Here is an 11800-nt window from a genome sequence, read left to right as displayed (position 1 = left end):
CCATGGAACACTCAGGGGGAAACCAATTTTGCACCACTGCTCAGTAAGTTAGAACTACACATTTTGAACACTGAACGAGGTGATGAAAAAATTAACCCAGAATATATGATCAGGTAATTAGCATTAAGCAAAGGGACTGAATTAAAGCGACAAAAGACTCCCTGGTCCTGGTCTTTCCAATCTCTGTCTGCTTGAGTTTGCAGCCTTAATCTTATTTGAACACAGATTTTGAGTTATAGATTAATATTTGTGTGTGATTCTGTGATTTATATTACATTATTACCCTCATTTCCTCCTCAAGACAAGATGTACCAGTACAGGCATAGCATCTGATCCACAAAGCTTACAATCTAGGGAGACTAGTATAGGAGGAAGGGAACAAAGGACAAATAAAGCTTAAACACGTATGGCTGTGGCACACACACATACACAAGAGTGCATCTCTATATTTATGTTACATATGTGCTGATTTAAATACTCAGCATTTTTAATGTATGTATATCCATAGAGTATTTGCAGAACTATATCTGTGTATGTATATATCTGTGCATATATATCTATAAATATATATATTTATAGATTTATATATGTCTTGTGTGTGTAAGGGAGCACTGCCTTTCCAGCTGCCTGGATCCCATACAGTGGCTGGTTTTCCTGCTGGTGTCATAGCATCAGCAAGCTGTGAGAGGCATATCAACGACAAGGCCTTCCAGAATTCTTCAGGGACATGCTCCGTGCATAATGTGCAGTGATACTACAAAAATGTTTGTGAAAGGAATGGGAAAAATTTTGAAAGCTTCTAGGAAATTCCCTTTCTAACTAGATTTGGCTGAAAAAACAAGCATTTTAATGGCAAATTATTTTTCAATTTCTTCTATTTACTTGTCTTTTGTAGCCATTGCCCGTTTTGCTTACTCAGTTTGAAAAAGAGAGAGCAAAACCTGATATTTTTGCTTTCCAAAATTTTTTATATGTTCATCACATGAAAACTAAGATTTAATACATGGGTTTTAACAAAAGAAATCACTTTTCCACTGTGAGAGTGACCAAGCATTGGTGCAGGGAGGTTGTAGAGTCCTCATCCTTGCAGATATTCAAAAGCTGTCTGGACACAGACCTGGGCAACCAGCTCAAAGTGAGCCTGAGCAGGGGTTTGGACTAGGCAGCCTCCAGAGATCCCTATCAGCCTCACCACTCTGTGATTCTGTTCATTTGAGCTAAATATGTGAATCTATGATTTAGATTTTTTATTTATATAATGTTATTTACTGTCATATATCTGCAAATGGCAAAAGTGGTACTCAGTAGTTTTCAGTTATTTTTGAGTCATTAAACCCTAAATGTTTTCCAGTAGAAATACAGATTTATCTCCAGTAAAATGAAACCAAATCACTGGGAATTTTATTTTCTTACTCATGGTTTACTGAGTCTACTAGTCCTGGGTCAGTGAATCTCAGCAAGGCTCCAAAGGCTGCAATAATCTAATTGTTATCATGCGTAATTATTATTTTCTTGGAAGGACTTTGAGCTCTATAAAGCACATTCAAATACTATTAGTGAGTAATAGTAATCATACACGAGTATTGAGGCACATGGCACTGCTCCCATGCTTCAGGTACTAATAGAGATGCCCTGTAAACATCTGTGGGCTGTTCTTGGAAGGAAACCAAGGAAACGTGAAGGAAATGCTTGTCAGTCTCACCCACAGCAACCCTGGCTTCTAACCCCTGGTAGAGTCTGTTTCTGGAGTTCCACTGATTCATTTTTGAAGCAGGCAATTACCTATTTTAACTAACCTAACCAAAATGAACACAACTCTTACAAGAGTACCAAACATCCTAGGAAATCCGTGCAAATACTCTTTTGCCTTCTTGAAAGCCTGCTTGTGCTGTGTACAGACTAACAAATCAAAGTGCCTGCAGTGGTGACTAATGCCTCCCTTGAAGAAAAATACTGGTTTCTGTGTTCTGCTACACTTAGCAAACCTGCCTTTCTTCATTCTCACCAGTGTAAATAAAGGCTAATTTAACTGAAATCAGTAGTTATACCAGTGGCAAACTGGAGTATAGTAGGATTCGGTTCAAACCCAGGGTGATGAACACACAGTTGTTGACAAGTATGCATATCCCAGGCCAATCACTCAGATTTCAAAAACGACTGGGAAGCCTCAACATTGTGTGTTACATCTGTACCAGCTAAAGTCTGTTCTGTGGAATGACTCTTCTCATCCTGGCCCAAAAGGTAAAGGAAGAGAAAAAGAAAAACTCCCTTATTCTGTTATTAGCTAGCATCTTTCTACATATTAGTAGCACTCCAAATGCCCACCCCTCCTTCAAGGCCTGATATGAAGGGAAGAGTGTAAGAGGAATGACTTTTCAGTGAAGGAAACGAATGGACCAATGTATTAAGGAGACAACACCTTCCAAAACATGAGGAAAGACAAGAAGGAATGGCTGAGACGAGGCAATCACTCACATGCCACATGCCTCTGAGAGTCTTTGTGAGTGTCTATTTTTCATTCAACCTCATTTCACAGTTGCATTCAGTTGCTCCAGCCTTCACACAGACTGACACAAGCAAAATTGTCCATCAGTGTTACAAATGGTCCAGCTCTTGCTTTCTAGCTGTCTGCTGTCACACAGATTTTATATTAACCCTGGCTGCTTGGAACACGTGGCTCAGAGTCTCTTCTTGAGCACCTTGCCTTAAGTCTGAAGTGAAAAGCAGGGTTTTTTTTTCCTATTTCTGATATAATGTACTTGAAACACATGCACTGAACTCAGGAAATTTCTGCTACTTTATATTCCTTGATAAAGGCTCGTCCAAAAAAAGTGCCTGTATGTGCTGCAGTATTTGCTAGAGGCACAGTGGTAAACGGGTACTCTGTGTCCTTTTAGTTGGCATTAAGATTGTAATGAATCATTGATAAAGCTAATAATGTACTCAGTTTAATCTAATATTACAGCACAGTAGCCGCACCCAGTGCTTACAGCACAGGAATATACAAAAGTAATTAATTTTACACTACTGCTGCTAACTGCAATTGAACCTCTCCAGGTCATGAAAATTTGCTAAAGCAAGTGATGAAAATGATCACTGTAGACTGAGCAGCGGTTGAGTTTTAAAGAGCAGAGCCAGATTCAATGGCACAAACAAAAGAGGATAATTGTATCTGATATACATCTGATGTATCCCAAGCAGCCCATAAAAAAGCTATTGACAGCTACGTATGAAACTGAGCTACATGGGAACTCACTTCAGGTAGGAATCATTGCTTCCCATGTCTTTCCTGGAGCATGATGGATGTTTACTTTATAAGCACAGTCATTTCATTTGCAAAGTAAAAATAGATAATATGGGCCCAAAGTAACCATAGCCCTGAAGCCAGCCCCTTTGTTGGTAGGTACCATAATAGCTCCTTGATGGGAGTCATGCCATCATGGGCCAGGTGAAGCTCAGATCCACTCCCTGAAATTACAAACTAAGCGTTGTCTTTTAAATTAGCATTTTTTAAAAAACTTAGGTCAGAGTCTTGTATTCCAGCTTACTATACATTTAAGTAGTATCCATAAACAATTCTCATCTGGTATCATATCCTGCTGAGGTGCAAAAATTTAGTTGAACTCACTCCTCTGACAGCAAAAGCCAGAACCAAATTAACCCCAAATTTATGCTGGTCTGTGGATCATCACAGCCCAAGACATTCACAAGGGAATTTACTGCTTCCTCACTAGCAACAATGCTGCATTTTCTGCATCTTCAGAAACTGTACTGTTAGCTACGTCATAAGAAGCAGGGTAGGATAGGAAAGGAGAGGACAAGACAAGGACACATTACTGGCTTGAACTTGTAATGCCATCAGATTCAGTGTTCTGCCACATGTAATTCTTTTGGAAATGTTTCCATCTCAGAGACTACCATCATGCTACCCATCTGCCAGGCTCACTCTCTGGACTGATCAAGGAAACATCAGCTCAAGCCTCCAGTCACCCTCTGAGGGAAACCATCCTCTTCCCATCCAAATGCCCAGCATGCCCTATCTTCAAAGGAAAATGAAACAGATGGTGTTGACCAAACAGGAATTTATTGGGCAGGAGAGCTGAAGAGCAGAAAAAGCCCCCCAAAGACAATCAGTCATTCCACAGCCCCAGATGAACAAAAGCTTGTCTCTTGGTGGAGGCCTGTTTGTCCAGATAGCCACTGCCCCCCACTGCTTAGCGTGGGCTAACCAGAGAAGCCCTCCTCCTTAGCCCCTGCAAACTGCTCTGTTTCCACTGACGCCTTTCTGCACCAACGCAGCAGTGAGCAGGGAGGGCAGCAAGTCCCCCTTCCTGGTCCCTTCCCTTGTCCATAATTTCTGTACCTCAAGATGAAAAAAGCAGGTAGTGTTGTTACTCACCCTATTCATGTGGGGTTCGTTTGCCCCCTGGTATCATAACAAATGGGTGTATTTCACATCAGGTTATGGCATGGCTACTCTTCTTCCTCACACTACCAGGACTAGGACAAGTCAGACATGGTGGGACAGAGCTGGGCATCAGGTCCTAGCAAAGTCAGCAGTCCCCAAAAGATTAGGCTCCTGCGTCATGTTTAGCAACAGTGCTAATGAAGCAGGAGAGCTCAGTGGAAAAAAAGGTCCAAAGACAGATATAAACATTAACAGAGATGGAACAACACGAGGAAACAAGAGTAATGTAGCCAACTGAAATAACACTGAATGTTGGAAAACTGCTATCAATCTAGGAGATAGCCTGTCAGAGCTGAAAAACAGGCCTTTGGCACGGGGCTTGCCACCTCTTGATTTCAGCTTTAGAGCTAATCTATTTTGTTTTATGTACCTTGTCCAGCTGGATGGAGTTTTACAGAGAAAGTTCACTGTGTTGATCAACAATGAGGTGAGTTTTGTTGAAAACACAACTCTTCTGGCAGTATGTTGAGTTTTATGGTGATAGTCACTTCAGAGTGTTATTTTGAGCATTCTTCTGGGAAGTCTTTATTGCCAGGATCATTTGGTTAAACAGAGAAGGTTCTTACAACTATTCAATGTTGCTTTTTAACAGTAAAAGTTTCCACAGAGTCACCATTTTATCTCTCAAGTTGCCATAAATTTCCATCAGCTACTTTCCTCTTTCACTAGAGATCCATGATAATAACAACAATATTAGGTCATAAACAATTATGAAAGGTCCTAGCAAACTCATTTCTGTTCAGAAGGATAGGACCTGCTTTGACTATTGTCCCTGCTATTCATAAATCCCTTCATAAGCAGAAGTCTCTTCAGTTCATGTGCTCATTTTCTTGCCATTTATCCTGGCTTTCTTCAACTGCCCTTTAGTTTTGCATAGTGGAGATTAAAAGGCAAAAAAAGAATAATGAAGAAAAAAGACCCAATTGCTTGAGATGATTTTTCTGCTTGGTGGGAACGTCTGTCTCTTCAAGGAGACCAATTAACATTCTCATCATCTCTCTGGACGTAATCTAAATATGAATAAAATATCAAACTCTTCTTAAAATTGTTCTTTGTTCTTCTTACCATACTGAAATTAACTTTTTGACACAATGCCTGGCGGAACTTCTATAGAAAAGGCACGATTCCTCCCCCTCCACATTTGCATCATAAAATGCACTTGCATGTGTAACTGGACAGTGCTCCTGTAACAAGACACCCATCTTTCCCAAAAAATCCCAACCCTCACATGTAACAATTCAGAACTGTCCCAAGGCTTGAGGGGTTTGGATACCCAGATTATGACACAGCATTTATGAATATACGGCACCACATCTTTTAATTTGCTTAAAGAAAGGAGATTGTACTAAGCACTGAACATCTCATAGAAAGATGAAAATCTTGTATATGGGAACATTTGCAAGGTTCTTGCTCATTTCTGGCTAATTATGGTCATTTCTACAAGTAATTACCCAAATTGCTCTTGCAATCAATGTAATTGTGCTAAGTTGTTTAAAAATCATCTTCATTAGATTTTGCCTGGTAAAATGTACAGTTTTTCAAAACCGAAATTTTGATCTTATATTAGATGTCAACAGGCCTTTAAAAGCAAATAGGTTTTATTTTGTCTTTCTTCTCCCTTTCTTGCATGTTGGTGTGAGATTTTTTTACATTCATTACAGATTAACTGTAGTCAGAAAATTTACTGTAACCTCTTGTAAAAAGCTATTATGTGTGTCTGCAAATTATTGTATGGTTCTCTTTCATTTTCAAAACCCTAAGATCTCTAGTCTTTATGGTTCTGGAATTAAATGAATATTTCAAAATGTGAATATTGAGTGTTTAGGTAATTCTACCCTGAGTCTGTGGTGGGCTGAAATAACAAATAGTCACACAAAAAGCAGAGCTGTTCACTGACTCCTGCTGCACCCACACAACCACGCTTTAGAGGAAGAGAGCGATGTGCCAGAAGCATGCTCCCTCCCAGCAGTTTCAATTGCATTCTGTCTAGGATATAATACACCACCACCTCTCCTCTCTGACCCCACATCTCTCCCTGGCAATCCACCTGCTGCTTTCATTTCCTTTCCAAATGGTTCCTCTTTACTCAGCCATTTACAAGGGGAAGCTGTAACTGCAGTAAGGTGCCCTCTGTGTCCTTCACAGCTAGGACTGTTTCATAGGACCTGCTCATGCTGTTAGCAAGCATTTAGACTGGCATCATAAGCATCTGCTGCTCAGGAACAGTGAGAAGATGGGCTTGTGCTCTGGAGAGAGAATGGTGCTGGGGTGAGAGGAAAGAGGAGTACTGAGAGGAGGCTGAGGATGCCCACAGCAGAGCCACAATGATGCATCAGAAGGATGTTTCCCCTTCAGCGGTACATTTAACCTCACTGGCATCCTCTGTGGTGGGAAAGCCTGCTCTGTGTCAGCTTAGCAGCCCTGGGTTACACCAGAGGTGATAATTGTCAAAAGGGTACAGTAAATGCCATGCTGAGTGTGAGCATCCACTGGTACGGCTCTGCAATCCTCCATCTGAAGCATACTTTGACACATCGTGTTTTCTTTTGGAATAAAAGCTATTTACTTATCAGTAGTAGGTACTTGAGTCTCCTCTTTTCTTTTAGCTAAAATAAATCTCTTGTAACCCTAAGGACATACCAGGGTCACTATTTGTGAAGACAGATATGGAGAGAATTTCATTAACTAGGGCCTTGAATTTGGTATGGAACACCGAGTAGCAGGAAAGAGTATGAACGTATGAAAGGGGCTCTCCCTGTGCTCAGAGGTGGGGGGACTATGAGGAGGCAGAGCCCCAGGCAGCCCCTCAGGGGACTGTGTGTGGAGGCAAGCTGAACCTCAGCACTCCAGCCTGCAGCACAGTCACTTAGGTGCTAAGGCAGGATTGACTAAAGTCTTCTTCTGGAAAAAGTAAATGACAAGCCCTAAGCACAGTTTCAATAGATTTTTCTCTTACCTGAAGATCTCTTATTTTCCATGCCTCCCTTTCATTGTAAAGGAGATTATGTCAGAGTCATCTGTAACAGCTGCACTGTAAAATATCTCAGTCATGTGGCTTTAAACAACCCAGAGGGGGAAAAAAAAATCCAGTTCTTTAAATAGATACACGTATTCTAGTGGCATTTCCATACAATTAAAATTTTCAAGGGAACCAAATACTACACAGCTCTTCAGAGGCCAAACCTGACCTTTAGTCAGAACAAATTCCCACTTGGCTAGGCTTATTCATACAGCCTACAGTTCTGTTTAAATTCTGTTTGAATTCTACATTGACTGAGAAAATTTCAAACTGGACTGGAGAAGTAATTAGATCGAGAGTAGGGCTATTAAAAAAGCCTGCATTGGCAGAGTAATGGGGTAAGATCCTTAGCCTCAGGAGCTAAGGTTCTTATCCTACATGTACATTCTAGGATCTAGATTTGGAGGAAAAGTACTTTAGGATAGTGTATTGTAACTGTAGGGAGGACAATGACAGTAAAGAATGACTAGAAAGAGGTTAATCAAACTAGGATATAAAAGTCCACTCAAATGTTCAACTTTTCCATATGGTAGATCACAGGTCAACAGAGAGTCTGTCTTGCAAATTCTGTCTCCCCTGCTTCCAGGGTTGTGGAGATCATCTTTTCTCTGGTACACATTCACATAATGTTCCTGGGGCAGCTGTATTCATTACTTCTGTGGAATGCCATTTCCCCCCTGCTTTTACTAGAACCTAGCAGCTGGAAAAGATGACGAGCCAGCAACAGAAGTCTATGGGGACCACCAGGCAGCTCTCCATAGGTCACAGTAGGAAATTTCTAGGTAGCTTGAAAAGAATTGGTCTCACTATTGTTCTGCGCACTGACACTGAGACATCATCTTTAGTTTTGGCAGGAAAAATATTTAGTAGACCATTATATGTGTTAAGTTATGGTGGGGTTTTTTTCTGAATTTTTCCTATTAACAGTTTGAAGGCAGGTACAAACAAGAGGCAAACGAAAGTCCACAGCATGCAGTATTTCAGCTGTACTGAAGTCTTGGCCTGTTGGATAAGATATTAGTAAGCATGATTACTCCACTGAAAAACAAGAAGAGACAGGAAAAACCTGCAAAACACCCAGGGAAAATAATCTCATTAAATTGGAAGGTACATAAGAGTTGGGAAAGTGAGCAAGCTGCAGAGAACTAGGAGTGCATGGCAGGGCTGTACTCCATCAAACTCTGGCCAAGCCAGTTGGAAAAGCTCACCATATTTCCCAAAAGAAAGTAAAAGTCATCAACACTCCTCCAAGCCTATCTGTGCATATGAAAGAAGGGAAGGAAAGAGTTTTCTTCCATGTAACTATTTTAAAACTGCCTTTCATTTACCTGGCTATAGAGAATGGGACTAGGATTAGATATATACCAATGATTACTTTTATTTATTGATAAAAAACTTTGCCTATTGAAATGTTACAATGTGAAGATATGCATAGGAGGTAGGGATGAAGAAACTTTGAAAAGGAAAATGCCCAGAAGATACATCTAGGTGCTTGTCTGTAGCAATATGAGCACTAGTCAGTTTGGACACCCAAAGATTTGCCTAATTCTTGTTAAAACATCACACAGGGTTTCTTGTTGCCTTGCTACTTAATTCTATATGCAAACTACTGTGACTATTTCTTTGACATTGGTATACAAGTACCTTACATTCTGCCGGTATCCATTTAAGTTTCAGGAAACTTAATATTTAGATATATTTGATTATTTTTCTTGCAATTAAACTAGCTCAACAAGTTTAATTGCTCAACTTGATTAAGCTCAACTCCATTTGTGGCATAGAACTTCTCTATTTTCTCCAACATAGAACATACTTTAGTGAAGCTCCAGTTGCCCTTAACTTCCCTTTTCTATAGATAACAATATATTTTCTCTAAGTGTTCTGCTTAAATGGATTTCTCAACAGAAAGCAGTGTTTTGCCATCTTCTTCAGAATTCTGCAACACTATTAAGATGGCCAGGACTGACAGCCTCATTGCTCTTATGTGTCTATATGTAAAGCAGAACACTAGATTTTGCAACAAAAATATCTATTCAAATTACAGATTCACTGGCATCATGTCTTCATACGGTGCTAAAATAATCTCCTGCAGTCTATATTCAGTGTTTCTATTTATGAAACTTGTATTTTGCTTAGCAGTTAGACAGAAAGCAGGCCATCATGGGCACAGCATTGAGAGGGTGTTAACTCTCTCCCCTCTGGACTTTTCCTAATATATCAGTATCATGAAAAGCATGAAAATGACAGTTCAGTATGGTGCAAAAACCTATGATGTTGTACTTTCTCATTCTACTTATTCTAACCCTCCCTCAGTCCTGACATACTTTAAGCCCACATGGGGCACTCTCAATAGCTGAGGGACCTGGCTGTAAAAGTCCTGTGGCTTGACCCTTACACATCTCTAGTACTGCTGAAGCACTAAGTCAAGGTTTCATATGGAATAAAGAGGAATAAAAACTACCAACCAGCTAGTTGACATTGCTGCATGGGGAAAAAAAAAAATTTAAAAATTATCCTTGCAAAGAGGTTCTCTCACTGCTTCCCTCCAGTTGTCTGTTGTGATTCGGCTGACAGAATCCTCCAGCTGTGGAAAAACTGGTTTAAGGGTCTGAGAAATGGGGTAAGAGTCCATTTGCAAATTAAACTATGTAAACGATCATCACTGATTAATCATAGCACTTTGCTTTTAAGTATGAGCATTTATTATATCAAATAACTCTGCAAGAATCACCACCTAGATTTTTCATAATGCTATGGAGGAATGAAAAAAAGAACATTTGATATCTTTTCTGATATTTGGCTAATTTGAGGACAGAATTTATCTTACCTAACCTTAACTATTCAAATGGTAAGGTTGAACCTAATATCATAATCTGTGCTTTCTCTGCACTGAAAGAAGAAAGGCAGATGAAGCCAGAATATGATTCATACAGCTTCTTCAGAGACTAGCTCACATGAGGCTACAGTATGTCACACAAAAATGACCAGCCTAAAATGTTTACACTAACCTATGTATCAGAATATAAACTGTTTAAGGATCTCCAGTCTTCAAAACACTATGGTACATCCTTCATGTCCTAATTGCAGGTGGTCAGGCTCCAAGGTTTATCTTACCATGGTAAGTAAAAAAACTTTTAAGAATTAGTCTTCACATGTAACAGATGATATGAACCCAGTTTGTGAGATTTTTTTTTTTCCCTTTTTTGTCAGGAAAACTTAAATAAGCAGCATCCTTCCAAACCTTTGATAACTACATGAAACTCACTTTTGGGATGGGGAGGTGTTTTATTCCTGTCAATTGCAACCTAGAAAAATCTGAATGGTGACACTGGTTTCTAAATTCTAGCAGCACATAGAAAGAAATTGCAAATCAGAAAGCAATCAAATAAGAGCAATTGGAAAATTGCAAGCAGTGAAAAGATTGTCCCAATAAATGTCGAACCTGAAAAAGGAAAAAAAAAAAGGAAAAAAAACCAAACAAACAAACAAAAAAAAGAAAACCCAAAACAAACCAAAAAAACAGAAAGCAAACAGGAGATGGCAAATAATCCAAAGATGTCATAAAAATAAATTTATTGTCATTTTGTCTTTCCCTTAGGCAGTGATATTGTTTTCATGTAACCAAGCAATACAGTTGTCACGATGCAGGTGTGGAATCTGGAATCAGAAGGAGCGTGTCATGAGATTGCTGCTGTCAAGCTGTAATTCAGCACCATGAAAAGGATTTCCACTGAAGTCATTGGAGTATCTGTCGTCATGACTGAAGTAATTACTCCACTGAGCCCTGTCTCCAGTAGCAGGCAATACCAGAGGCTTCAGAGGAACCACTCTCCTATGAAGACTGAATACATGTGTGGAGGTGCATAGTCTTCGCTGGTCAGTGGTTAGTAGAGTGCATCATTTGCTTGTTGCCTTCTTCAGCTCTGTATTTACATGGATTTCTTATTGATTGTCGCCCTGATTTTCAAGAGTTTTCTAAAGCCTTCTGAGTTTACATTCTTGTAGAGAACTTTCCCACACAACTGTGTGCAAAACAACCTATTGTTTTGCATTCTTTCATAGAGACGGAGAAATTTGATGTACAAGTAGTTTGTCCAGTGTCATTAGAGAGGTGGCACGTTCACCCTCCAATCCACTGGTACCTTTTGAGAACTATAAAAGATTAGAGTCAAAGAAAATAAATTAGTCTCTTCATCGTGACCAAAGCTGTAGTGCGTCATTTTTCCTTGTGTCATCTGGTGACAATTGATCATAAACTTATTCAACCTTTTGGATATGTCAGTGTCTTGGTTTGAAAAGACAGGAGTCTGTGA

The sequence above is a fragment of the Vidua macroura genome, chromosome 1 (assembly GCF_024509145.1).
Source record: "Vidua macroura isolate BioBank_ID:100142 chromosome 1, ASM2450914v1, whole genome shotgun sequence".
Classification (NCBI taxonomy): Eukaryota; Metazoa; Chordata; class Aves; order Passeriformes; family Viduidae; genus Vidua; species Vidua macroura.
Note: the sequence above shows the minus strand (reverse complement) of the source record.